This window comes from Saimiri boliviensis, chromosome 1 (assembly GCF_048565385.1).
Source record: "Saimiri boliviensis isolate mSaiBol1 chromosome 1, mSaiBol1.pri, whole genome shotgun sequence".
Classification (NCBI taxonomy): domain Eukaryota; kingdom Metazoa; phylum Chordata; class Mammalia; order Primates; family Cebidae; genus Saimiri; species Saimiri boliviensis.
In genome coordinates this window covers 131,500,395-131,514,476 of record NC_133449.1, presented here as the reverse complement: position 1 = coordinate 131,514,476, position 14,082 = coordinate 131,500,395, and the positions used below count along the sequence as shown (strand labels likewise).

At 40.8% G+C, this 14,082-nt stretch overlaps 1 protein-coding gene across 49 annotated transcripts in view; it reads right to left on the bottom strand.

Annotated features, from left to right (window-relative positions):
* The window catches only part of MAP4K4 (mitogen-activated protein kinase kinase kinase kinase 4), a 198,214-nt gene that overhangs the window by 103,935 nt on the left and 80,197 nt on the right, over window positions 1-14,082 (bottom strand). The gene's annotated exons all lie outside the window — the stretch shown is intronic.

The following is a 14,082-nucleotide window of genomic DNA, read 5'->3' as shown; positions in this document are numbered from 1 at the left end:
GGAGAATTGCCTGATCCCAGGAGGCGGAGGTTGCGGTGAGCCAAGATCACGCCATTGCACTCCAGCCTGGGTAACAAGAGTGAAACTCTGTCTCCAAAAAAAAAAAAAAAAAAAAAAAAAAAAAGTAAGCAAGACAATTTTTAGAACAATCGAGTTTTTGATAAAGCATCAATTGCTTCTTTTCTTCACAGGTTTAATTTATATAATATTATCTCCAAGAAACTGTTTTTTCTATACATTAGGTTGGCCATCCTTTCCTTTTTAACTTGCTACAGGAAAAAAAAATGACCCCCAAAAAAACCCTCTAAACATTTTATTGTCAAAATGGATAACTATAATTTTTCCCTTTGTATTTCCAACACCCATCACTTGATTTCACAAGAATCATATTAAAAGTCCTCTTTGAAGCTTTCCTGCAGTCCCAATATAGGGACTGCAAGAAAGAAACAAGCTATAGCATAACATGAACAAACAATCAAATTCATTTTTTAAAATTCTTTCCCTCCTCCCCACAATTTCTTTATACACTTCTTTAAAATTCTGGGGTTTTTTTGAAAGTATATCAAGAACTGGGGGGAGGAGGGAGATAGGCTTCTTACAGGTGTATTATAATGCCTCACCTAGAATCTAAAATTCTGTAACCCATTCGTATCACTAGATATCAGACATCATTCTCCTTTCACCCAGATGAGAAGTACTGGTATTAATTACTGTAAGTCTTGTTCTTCTCTACCCACTCTTTGCAATGCCCTGCTGGTCATTTATCAGGCTAGTAGCCAAAAGCATCCAGGTACGCTGAGCATAACCTACTTAAGGACTTTGTGAGAAATGGTCCTTCTGCAACAGATGTAAAACAGAAAGAACATCCCCATATTTTCCAACAGCCTGTCTCTCTTGTGCTCTCATGATTTAAAGAGTTGCAAACTTTAAAACTTCAAATCTGAGGAGGAGAGTTTGTGCAGCCACTCAAGTTACGATATGGACAAAGCAATTCTATGAAAATGACACTATATTACAACTATGACACTGAGTAACTGTACCTGGGCAAGACACCACTTGGTGTGCCTCAGGCAACTGTCTGTGTAAGTGAGATCACAGTCGTGCCCACTTCACAGGACTGCTGTGTACAATTGTGTGGCACACGGTCAGTAGTCAAGCACAATACTAGAACCTTGTTTCCCTAAATTAATGAGAGCTCCTATCATTGGAGCTAACAACTAATCAATTATTTTGTGATGAGACCAGACCATGTGACAGCATCAGTCTTCATTATCACATACTATGTCTCCAAATTAGGTCCATTTTAAATTTAAATTTAAATCAGAAAGTCACCTAAGAATTCTGCCTCCCTCTTTTCAAACAAGACACTGTACCGGGGAAAATTAATCTGGGACCCATGTAGCCTTCAGCTCTCATTCCTTGTCCATCACCCCATCACTGTATTTCCTCAGGAAAGTTGCTTAACTTGTAGGAGTTTCCTAAGATCACTGGATGACCTCCTGTGTTGAGGTGCCTCGCCCCTGTTCTAGTCAGGCTGGTGGCAGATAAAGTGCAGAGTCAGTAAAGCCCTAGCCCTGGCCCACAGAGGGCTCTCAGCAGGGTTTCATCACTCCACTCCGACAAAGGCCCATGCCAATTCCCTGCTCCTTTTTCCTTGCAGACTGCAACTGTCTCAAATGTAGTCAATGTAGGCCCATTTCTAATTTTTGAAAGGAATGGCTAATATAAGGGGAGGGAATGGGGTCCTAAAATAATTTAGGTAGGTAGGAAGGTAGGTAGGTAGGTAGGTAGGTAGGTAGGTAGGTAGGAAGGAAGGAAGGAAGGAAGGAAGGAAGGAAGGAAAAGGGCCAGGCACAGCTGCTCATGCCTGTAATACCAGTACTTTGGGAGGCCAAGACGGGTGGATCACGTGAGGTGAGAAGTTCAAGACCAGCCTGAGCAACATGGTGAAACCCCAACTCAAATAAAAATACAAAAATTAGCTGTAGTGGCAGCAGGCACCTGTAATCCCAGCTACTCAGGAGGCTGAGGCAGGAGAATCACTTGAACCCAGGAGGCAGAGGTTGCAGTGAGCTGAGATCATGCCACTGCACTTCAGCCTGGGTGACAGAGCAAGATTCTGTCTCCAAAAAAAAAAAAAAAAGGCAAACGTCTAAATTTGAAAATAATAGTAATCATCTATCTGCTGAGATAGGTCACCTTTGTGTAACGGAACCAAAATGGCCAGCAAAATAGTCTTGGAAGAAAACCTACAATCAGGACTCAATGTATTGAATGTTCATATGCATACAATTGTGTGCTAAGGAAGCTACACAAAAAGTTTTGAAAGGACAAAAGTTTGCCTGTGGTTTATTAAATACTACCCAAAAGGGAATCTACTGACTCTTCTCTCAGGGTGTGCTACAAGCTTAAGACTGCCCAAGCTGGGTGGCCAGACTCATGAGGGAGAACTTACCACGCCTCTCCTGGCATTTCTTTAGCTACAACACATGACCTTCCTTCATACCACCTGAAGAGCATTTGAAGAGAAAATGAAAATGTACATAACCATAAATGGACTACATTATGCTGGGAACTTAAGGACACAGAAAAAGGTATTACTCACTGACTCTGGGGGCTAGACATCTATCATATCATTCCATTTTGGTCTCTACAATGTCTCTTAAAGGCTGCTTCACACAGCCTGCTCATTGAAGATGAGCAATATAATCATGTTCCTTCATCTAACTCTGGATTACTGGATTACTCTGGACCCACCCGATGTTGGATCACTCAACCACCTAACTTGTGCATGAAGAGATTTTGAACTTAATATTTAACATGATCTTTTCTCCCTTGTATCACCCATTCTTAAAATATACCAGTAAATTACTTGTCAGTATTAAATATACATACCTAGCATCCATGTTACTCTCTTGTCCTATTATCTATATTTCTTGGGCACAGTATCCCATCCAGGGTTATAAAATGCCAGATGGCAGAGATTAAAGATTCATGGCTTGCTTTATTTATATGGCACCATGTAAACATTAATGTGTTTATGAGACAATTAGTGATAAAAAGCCCCCCAATACTATTCACATCTATTTTCTCAACAGATCCTAAACAACCCTATGAGGGCAACAAAGCAGATCACTAGCCTATTCTACTGATGAGGAACTTTGAATTTTGTTCAGTTATCTGCCCACAGTACAATGGCAGCAGGATCCCCTTTCCACAGTGATTTCACATATATACTTCAAGAGAGGGATTCCTACTGTTTCTACTAACTCATCAAATTCCTATCAAAATATTTTGTTTCCAAAGAAACAGCTTAAATTATTTCCCCTCTATGCTTTTAAGAGTTAGCAGACACAGCACAATTTAGAATTAAAATTTTTCTTCCAATCAACATCATTTCATAAAGCTTGAATGCCTCAAATAATCAGGACCACTGTCCCCTTTGGTAGAGCAAGCTTCTTAGTTTCTGATTCATTTTTATAGTCTTTAAATTTCAGAAAAATTGAGTTTTCTTCTACTATTCTTAATAGAGGTTCAGGCTGAAGAAAATGGCCTGATTTTCAACTCTCCTTTATGTTCCTAACCAAGTCAAAATTGCCACCTCACACTTGCAAATATACGACGCATGTTCCTAGAAAATTCATCCCACGTGGTTTTAAATGCAGGGCACTATGGCAGCCTATCTCTCTTCCTCTAATGAAATCTGTCCCTGGCCCACAGAGAGGAGCTTAGAGGTAGAAGGAACAGCATTCAGGGGAGGCTTTTAAATCTCAAAAAAATGGTGGCCGAGTGCAGTGGCTCATGTCTATAATCTCAGCACTTTGGGAGGCCAAGGTGAGCGGATCACTTGAGGTCAGGGGTTAGAAACTAGCCTGGTCAACATGGTGAAACCCCATCTCTACTAAAAATACAAAAATCAGCCAGGCATGGTGGTGGGTGCCTGTAATCCCAGCTATTTGGGAGGCTGAGACATGAGAATTACTTGTACCTGGGAGGCACAAGTTGTGGTGAGCCGAGACTGCACCACTTCACTCTTGCCTGGGTAACACAGCAAGACTCCAACTCCAAAAAAGAAAAAAGAAAAAAAAAAAAGAAAGAAAGAAAAAGGAAAAAAATTAAGATGGCAATGTTCCTATCTACCCAAATGTTCTACTGTCACTAAAGACTAGGTAACTTCATGCTGCATAATCTTTACCTAACTTCCAATTACCCCATTAAAACACATTTGAATATTAAGTATGTTCATTGAGAGGTAAATTCCACTAGTCTCATCCATATTAAGAGGAACTCTGAGGAGTGAATGAATTCAAGAAATGAAAGAGTCTTCCCTCAGGACTCCAATCTGAAGAGATGGTCTAATACCAACCACTCTATCAAAAAGTTTCACCACTCATCCTCCAACCTTCCCTCACAGAGTCTTGATTTAAATGGTACCACCACATCACATCTCAGCAAGAAAGTGCGCGCGACTCAACAGCACTTTTTCCATTCATAGTGCTTTCTCCCCTAAATCTTGCCTTTTTTCAGAATCATAACTTTTGTACTCATACAGCCTAAGAATAAATAGGAGACAAGAAAAATTTATCATGTTTATGACACTATGTCAGATATAAACAAACAAATTAGGAATAGCAAACGCCTTCTTTCCTCAATAGTCCAGAGGGGTGCACACACCCAGCCTGAACTCCAGCAAGCATGGCCTGTGACACTGGAGAGCATTACAGTCCTGAAGTGAGACTGTAAGAACAAGACACAGGCACCACCGTTGGCCCTACTCTTGAGAGTTAGTGAACAAGCATTTCATATGCATTGTTGTTTACTCCCCACACAACGCAAGTATCATCATCCTCATCTCACAGACGGAGAAACTAAAGCTTAGAGAGGGATAGGTTAACAAACTCCAGAGTTACATACACCTACACTCGCTCTCTATACCAGGCTGTGTACCTGAAACAGAAATGACCACAAACGTCCTATTAACCAATTTACATAGAAACTGCCAAGTATTCTACCCCACAACATATTTTAATTGATATAATCAAACATGGCAACATAGTAACCAATAGTAAAAACTTATTTTCAACCTCTGGCCTTTTTCCTCTTATGATAAAGAAAGAACATCACACAGGAATTGTTTAGGGAGCATGAAGGCATGTGTATGCACATTCACAAGCCACTCTAGTCCATGGCTTTCTGAAACTGTAATAGGCTTTTACTTGTTCCCGTCTTTATCTCATCATAAATTAATACTTCTTTTTATCTGTTGAGTTTAATCTGAAACAAAAATTTCAGAGATTAATTGCCTGGAATTGGCTTTTTATTTGCTTAATAGTAAAGCCTATTAATGCACATCTCAGGAACCTGAAGACTACCTTTAACAAGTGCTCAGGACATGCCCCACACTGCTGAGGAGATAAAACACAGCAACCTACCTGCAGGGAGCTTACAATTTAGAGAGGTGTTAAAAAAAAAACACATACACACACAAGCAGAGGATCACAGAGAAATACCATGCCCTAGAATAGAAATACTTAGGAAAGAGGATAGTGTGAAACCAATTGCTCTGCTCTGCTGGGATGTGCAAAAGAGCTGTTAAGGGCGGAGACATTACTATGGGGCTAGTGGTGTGGACCCATCATGGAGGCTGCAGCTGAGCCTTCAAAGACACCTGGATGGTGCTGAAGATCATCAAAGGACAGAACACGGTTCTCTCAAGATGTGAATTGCCAATAATCCTTTCCAAATTCCAGCAGTTACTGGACAGCTGAGGTAGCAACTAGCCAGGAAAAAATTGGGGAACACAATGATTCCCTTCGAGACTAGAAGCTGTGTCACAAAACCATGTCACATCTCTGCAAACATGCAAGGACCAGAGAAGCTTGTCACACACTGCACCTCCAGAAGACGCCAGTCTCCGTCACTAAGTTAAAAGAGAAGATTCCAGGTGGTGTGATATGTGCCTACAACAGAAGGGAAAATACCTGGCTGCTTCTCATTCACAACCAACTGGTGAGCTTTGTTCCTTGATATTTGTTACTTGACTTTTTAGTGGTGTGCTGTTGCTTTGGAAGTGTCAATATTTTGGATTTAACAGAATTATTGGGGGCAAAGTACATTAAGTTTTTTTATTAAGCATGTCAATTTTAGTAACAAAAATCACTCCCTTTCACTTGTGACATGCAGACTCCCAGGCTCTATCCCAGGTCCAAAATAAGAACTATGTAACTGGAGTATAGGAATCCATGCCTTGTTAAGCCAGTGTTCTAGTGATTTACTACACACTCTAAAGTTTCAGAATTACCTCTTCAAGATTACAAGAAAAGTCACAAACTCAAGTTCTCTTTCCCCTTTCAGAGTACAATTTTATATGCAACTTAATGTTTTACTACAATTATATATGCAACTTACTGTCTTGGCTAGGGGTTTGGTGTGTGAAGGTTAGATTCACAACAAGTAAATTCTAACAAATATCAATTACGTTTTCTTGTTCCAGAAAAACACATAGCTTACGTTCTGAAATATCCAGGAATTGAAAGGACAGGCAAGCCTACTTGAACAAAATAAGTGTTTTTACAGATTAGGATGAAATTCCAGAGAGCTAGAAGGACACTCACCTGGTAGCTAAGTCAAACCTGGTCGTCCACTCTCTCCCCAGAATGTCTCACCCACATCAATCACAGTTCAACTTGACAATTCCAATCTACTCCCCTTTCCAAATACTCTTATGTTTACTAGCAAATATGGAAACCTATGTGAGTTCAATGGAATGAGTTCAGCACTGGGAAATCTACGGACCACTCTTTCTACATCTATCCATCCAAAAGACAAAGACCAGCTTGACTGGTTGTACACTGTGAAACCCGGAAACCACAGGCCTCATTCCAAAAAGATGCTCTTTTCCAAAAAGTATCTGCAAAAAATCCAAAATTACCAAAGTGGGAGAGCATATTACCCAGATAGCGCTCCAGGATCCATCTAAGATAAGAAAACATTTACAACGTGAGAGAGATGGCTCAGAGCACTTCAGGAAACATCTCAGTCTTCTAAACATCCCCTGGTTGGTAACAGATGATTCCTTCAGACTGGAGTCCTAACAGAGCAGGAGTCAGGAAACGTGAGCCCACAAATCCACCGCTGTTCTCATCATGTGCCTCCAGACCCCAAACCAAGCCTGAATTGAGGAGCGCTCCTAATCTGTGCACATTTCATCCTCGTAATTACTATTTATCTACTTCTCCCTTCCTTCTATAATCAGGGTTGCAGATTAGCAGGCAGGCAAAGGAAATACATAAATATGTCTATGCTATGAGATCAGTCAGGACTTTCCAATTAATAAGACAGTGCTTCCATTCCCTAAACAGCTTAAAATTAAAAGACTCAATATAGAATTATTTCTTTCTTAAGTCGCAGCTACCTTATCTGAAAAAACACTCCTTTTTAAGAAAGTTATACCTCAATTGCAGGGAATGTGTAGACTTCTATTAAGAATGAAAGAGTCAAAACAGACAATATGGTAAGACTTTACCTAATGCCACCACTCACTCCCCAAAAAATGAGTCGTTTTGCATAGCTGTGTTAGCAGATAACTAAAAGCAAAATAAATTAGGTACCACATCTTTCTTCTTTAAGGAGCCAATCTAGACAGATATCTTTCTAAACCCTGAATTCTTGAGCACATTAAAGATACTTTTCTTAACAGCCCAGGGAAATCATTATGAACACCAATTACTATCCAGTCCTTGCAATTAAAGGATAGCCTCTGGGAACATTACATCAGACAGTAATATTCTGATTCCAACAAAGAAAGAGCCCAGATGCATGCTTTTCCGTCATTTACAGCTGTGTTCTAGGACAGATGGCAGGGCGGCGGGGACCAGGCAGCAAGATCGGTTCCAAATAGATGAACTATCACCTGTAGTGAAAAATCACCTGTGTGTTAGAGAAGTGGAGACAATTTAAATGAACAGATAATGAAGGGTGCAAGAGAAGAAATCCGGCCATGAGAGTTTATGAGTAATTCTTTCAAAGGGGGTGCTATGGTTTGTATGTCCCCAAAGTTCATGTGTTGGAAACTTGATTACCAATGCAACAGTGTTGGAAGCTAGGGCCTAATGAGAGGTGCAAGGCCATGAGGGAGGAGGAAAAAAAAAGGTTAATCTGAGAGACTGGGTTAGTTAGGTTCAGAGTGAGTTCATTATAAAAAGCGGAGTTCAGTCCCCTTCCCCATCCCTTTTAATATGTGATGCCTTCCACATTATGATGCAGCAAAAAGGCCTTCACCAGACATCACATGCTGGTCCCTCCACCTTTGGCTTCTCAGCCTCCAGAGTCATGCATGAGCCAATAAATTCCTATTCATTTAAATTACCCAATCTGTGGTAGTCTATTACAGCAGCACAAAATGGACTAAGACAAAGTGGGAGGGAAGATCTGGCTGGGCAGTGGGTCAGGTTGGGAAAAAGGACAGTTGAGTTTTAGAGATACCTGGTGAAGATGCATTAAAAAGGACAGCACCCCTTGCAAGGGTGGTAACAGCCTTGCAGTCTGGACTATATCATCGAGTGTGAGGAAACATGTTTGAAGAGAGAAACTGACAAATCAAAAATAATCAATTAAAGGATTCGAAAATACAACGAAGGACAAAGGATTAGCACATGCTTGCTTTCATCAACAGTAAAAGGGCACTGACAAGTCTTCATGTTAGAGCATCTAAAACAATACAGAGTTCGGATTCTAGAAGCACCTACCGCTAGTATTTATTACACATATGCAGCTGCTCTTTGCTCACTTGAAAAACCCAACTGGCTAAAAGACTCAGCAATTTTTGTTTAATAGCAAGAAAAATTTCCCATTCTTTACTATAGGCAAACTTACATATAAAGTTATTCATTTATTTTAGCCACTAACAAATATAGCATTCAACAGCCTAGTAATTAGTCAGTATGTTAATATGAACTGTGAAATTCAATCATATATATGACTGTCAAGATATGTTAAAAATACTCTACTATTATTGAAGAGTATTTAAGTCAACACTAAATAAAAGTTCACTAACTAACCAATGAGAAGGGAGCTCTTCCCAGGTGGCAAGACAATGGATTGTGCCTCTTAGTGACCCGGTGGGGAACTCAGGCTACACAAGAAAACAGACACGTTCTGAAGCTAGGGCAGCCACAGCACTGGAACCTTAGAGTCTAAGATCCATATGACATCAGAAGGTATCATACACAAAATAACTGAGTAGATTTTAATGAGCTTTTTTAATGGCTAAACATTTATCTAGAACAAAAGACAAAACACAGATTTTGTGGGGTCCCCTTCCTCAATCCCAAGAAGTTTCTCTACATTTCTCCCATGTGCCTTCACCATACACTCAATTTCTCCTAATTATATCCACAGCGTAACTTCAATGTTGAAATATCACTTCAAGCATCACTAAAGCACTCAAACTGAACTCTTCTCATTGGCTTAGAGAAAAAAATTGAAAGTTTCACACACAAATCAAAAGGTAAAAGATAAAGAGATCAAAGGGATTCAGATGCCATTCTGAGCTCCTGATCCACCCATGGTCCCTTCCCACTCACTACCAACTCAACCTTCAATTAAGGTTTCAAACTGTTTCCTAACTTCTTTCTCAGCACATCAAGAAGCTAACTCTATTATACACTGCCCATGAACCCTACGTATATTTACACTATTCATATAAAGTCAACTGTAAGCGGCTTTGTGTGTCCCTGAACCATTGTAAAAACAAGTAGAATCTGTTTTGTGAACCTAAACTACTTTTGTTGTTGTGCTGCAGCCAGTAGCACAGTTTAGAAGACATACTCTTTTCCTGCATGTGGTCTCTGACAGCAGTATTGGTTTTCCTTCCGGTATTCAATGTCTGTATGCAGCTCTTAATGTGCCCGTGCTGTATGTTCACATTTCACTCATTACTCATAACTGTACTATCCCTACTTAAAAAAAAAAAAAAGAGGTGAAAGAGAAACCCCATCTTTCGAGTTTTCTTTTGAGGTTACATGTGTTAGTATCCCTTATCAGAAATAGTGTACCCATGCCATCAACTCAGGTTTCCAAAGTCAGAATACTCTCATTCAAACTCATACCATGTCCCTTGAAAATTTAACTTGGCCAAACTTAAAAGGAAAAAAAAACTGAAGATACAAATAGAGTTCTTGTCTCAGCATTTGTAACAGAAAATTCCCTCTTCAAAGCATCATCTTCTGTTAAAAATAATCAGTTACAAGTAACCATATTATTAAAACAGGCTGAGTTTTCCTCAGTGTTATATAACCACTTCTTTGTGAGCAGTACACTCAATCCATCATGGCTTTCTCAGAATAAGAATCACAAAGAAAAATCCTAATAAGTAAACAAAAGGGCAGTATTATCGCTTTACTAAGGCTTAAATAATCTAGTGGCGTTGATAAAGTCAGTGCTCTAACCACCTTCCCTGACTACTCTGCAAAATGAGGCCATGCAATAATCACATTGCATAACTAAAAGAACAGGCAAGGGGAAATTTTGATGAGCTTTATGCTTCCCTCTATTTTTCAGTACCTTCCTCTTCTCCTCCTCATCAATAAACAAACCTCCTCTCTCACTCCACAAAGGAAGGGCCAATAAAGAAGCATTCACTGGATGTTCATTCTCTCAACAAATATCTTTAATGAATATGATTTATTTATTGTGCCTGGCATATGTAAGTGTACAAATACCTTAATACATAATACAGGAAGTCGTTGCAATCAAGTTACAATGAAGAAAAACATCCCTATTTCACAGAAAGAAAGCAAGAGTGTCCATGAGATTGAAAAAGTAGACCAAGGTCACACAGCTGGAAAGAGGGGCATGACAGAATTCCGACTCAGGTGTGTCTGGCTTCAAACTTTCTGGTACCAGATCACTCATTTGGATTGGTACTTTTCCTTACAGGCCACAGGAATTGAAATTCAAAATTTAACGTGTTCCAGAACCTGCTCCCATCCCACTCAGGCACTGACAACAGCCTGCAGGATGTAAACCCCGAGGAGTAAAAAGCACCTAGGCAGTCAGGGACTGGTACATCCCTTCATACGACTTTCTGCCCTTCCTTGGGTGCCCTTCAGGCAGTCAGAAGGTTCTAGTGGCTGTTTTCTGAAGCCCGTCTTCAACTCCTCTTAATTCTGTCCTTGTTTTTCACTCAATCCCTGACTCAGTCAACAGCCTGGGGCACCCAAGGCACCTTGAGAGGCCTGCCAGCTGCCAAGGAATCTTCACAAATTAACCGCCCTCTACCCCACGAGACATCTTCTGCATGCTATTCACCCTGTGCGGGGTGCGGGCAAAGCCTGGGCTATCAGTGTAAACGAAACTACTAATTTCACAACTGCCTGGGGATTAGGTGGCAGCCCGGCACACTATGCTGGCCACACGAATCAGAGCCACATGTAGGTGAGGACTTACAGCCCTACAGAAATGCCCAAGAAGCTTCAGCGTATTAAATGTGCAATGACGGGAGAAAAGCCAGTGCCACTTCTTCCCGGGGATTCAGAGCTCCACCTTGTGGTTACTCACAGGTCCCCTTCATCAAGCTTTTTTTTTTTCTTTTGAGATGGAGTTTCGCTCTTGTTACCCAGGCTGAAGTGCAATGCCGAGATCTCGGCTCACCGCAACCTCCGCCTACTGGGTTCAGGCAATTCTCCTGCCTTAGCCTCCCAAGTAGCTGGGACTACAGGCGTGCGCCACCATGTCCAGCTAATTTTTGTATTTTTAGTAGAGACAGGGTTTCACCATGTTGACCAGAATGGTCTCGATCTCTTGACCTTGTGATCCACCCGCCTCGGCCTCCCAAAGTGCTGGGATGACAGGCATGAGCCACTGCGCCTGGCCATCAACCTTTGATGAAAGGAAGTCTGCCTGACTTGCTGCTCCAGGGAAATCATTCCACTGAACCTACAGCCACAAGCATCCAAAATTACCCCTACGGAATTACTAGTTGGAAGAGAACACTGAATTGAAACTCTTCCAGCAGTAAGTACACGAAAATCAGTCTTCCTAGGATAAATCCATAATGTTAAAAGTAAAAAGAAATTCTGATCATCTGAGTCAACTGCTCTGTCACTAAACTGACTGAAGAACTTGAACAAATCTCCTAACTTTTTGCAAGTATGGCCATCTCAATATAAAATGATCATGGTTCTGATGTCTATTCCCCAGGTCAACATTCTGATTTACAAGACACTGGTCTAGATGCTAGGGATACAGCAGTGAACAAAAGTATGCAAAAGCTGTGCTCTAGTTCTTGAAGAGGTATATAAGCAAAATCAAGCAATACACCTTCTGCTCTTCTGAATATTTTCTCATAGTTAAAAGAAAAAGGAAGGAAACTATAGGGAAAATCCCAGCAGAGCACTGAGGAAAGGAAATGCAAGAGATGAGGAGGTTGCATTTACACTAGGCAGTCAGGGAGGCCTCTCTGATACCCTGTCATTTAGCCAGAGAGCAGGCAGAGGTAGTGAATGACTTTGTCTTGCCACTCGCCCTGCAGGACCTTGTGAGCCAGAATTAATCTACACAGAAAAACTTGAAGCGGCACTGAAGGTGGGCTACGATAGCTCCACTACCTTTACTGCCTGAAGGTAATGTGGTGGTTCTGCTCTGGCTTCACGTGGACTCCTTTTTTTTGACTCCTTCTTGTCAATAGCAGACACAGTGCCCAAAGGACACCCACTGCTATGTGCCACTATGAAAACAGGCATTGCACAGAGCAGGACTCTCTATGTGTCCATGTCCAGTCATTCCCAACGGCAGCTATTTCCTCACGAAAAACTCGAGCTTGGGTTATAGAGAAAGGGCCATGTGAGGCTTTAGCTGAAAAGAGCTACAAGTTTTCTCCACACCTGATTACAGATCCCTTCAGTAATCACTTTTCAAGCAGAACTCATATTCATGGTTAAGGTCTGAGGCCTATGTTGGCAAAGCCTGGCTATGACTTTCTACTTAAGCACAGAAAGCAAAGTCTCCCTTCTTTCTATAAGGATAACAGTCAGAAAAAGAAAAAAATGTATTTTTTAATTTAAAAATAAAATCCTAAATTTAGGTCCCTACCTTGCATATTATTATTTGATATGTAGTTACTTGGGTTAGGAGACTGCAAAATTCAATCGTGAAATAAATTAACAGAGCTATATTAAAAATAACCTCTGTGTATCTCTTACAGCTGCACTTCTTCCACTTCAAATTACCCTGGCATCTGATTAAGGCACCTGGCTGTGAGTTTACAGCCAGAAACTACTCTCTAGATGCTAATAATCAGGGTTCTTCTCCCTAGTAATAAATCCTCCCTAGTAATTGACTAAATTGGACACAATATTACCCATAGTTGTTTTTTTTTCCCCCAGGGGGGTAGGGTGCACTTTCTGTCTTTCTTAATTTAACATTCCAAAAATTAGAAAGTTGTGCATTTTTTTAAAAACCCAGATTTCTCACTTCTCTTGAAAAATAGATTTGTTAAAGCTGAGTCTCTAGACTAGACCCAAGAAACGATGTCCAGAGTCCAGCGGGACCTGCCCCTGTAGACCAGGAGTTCTCCAGCATCCCCACAGGCCTTATCACTCAGAATACTCACATGTGAACCTGAAAGGCATGGGCTGATATTCCTGAGCTTTGAACAGCAATGGTTCTTCAACCTTGGCTGACAATCCGTCACTGGGAGAGCTTTTTGTTTGCTGGGTGTTTTTTGTTTTACTTTTAATTAAATATGTCTGGCCTCACTCAGATGTACTGGACCAAAATTCCTAGGTGTGGGGCCTGAGACTCTGTATCAACTTCTAAATAATTCATAGTAACTGCAACTACAGCTAGATGGGAAATAATGTCTAAAAGACTCTAGTACATATGGACTACCAAAACTCACATTCTCAATAAAAAATTAAAAGCCCTCCAAAACACCACCACCCTGAATCCTGTGTTACAGTAAGTTAGGCATCAGGCCACTAATTAATTACATGTCTATCTCCTGGACATGTGAAAACAAACAGGTGTGGCCCTGACAGCATGGGAGAAGCCCAAGTAGCACACGCCACATAACACTCCAAC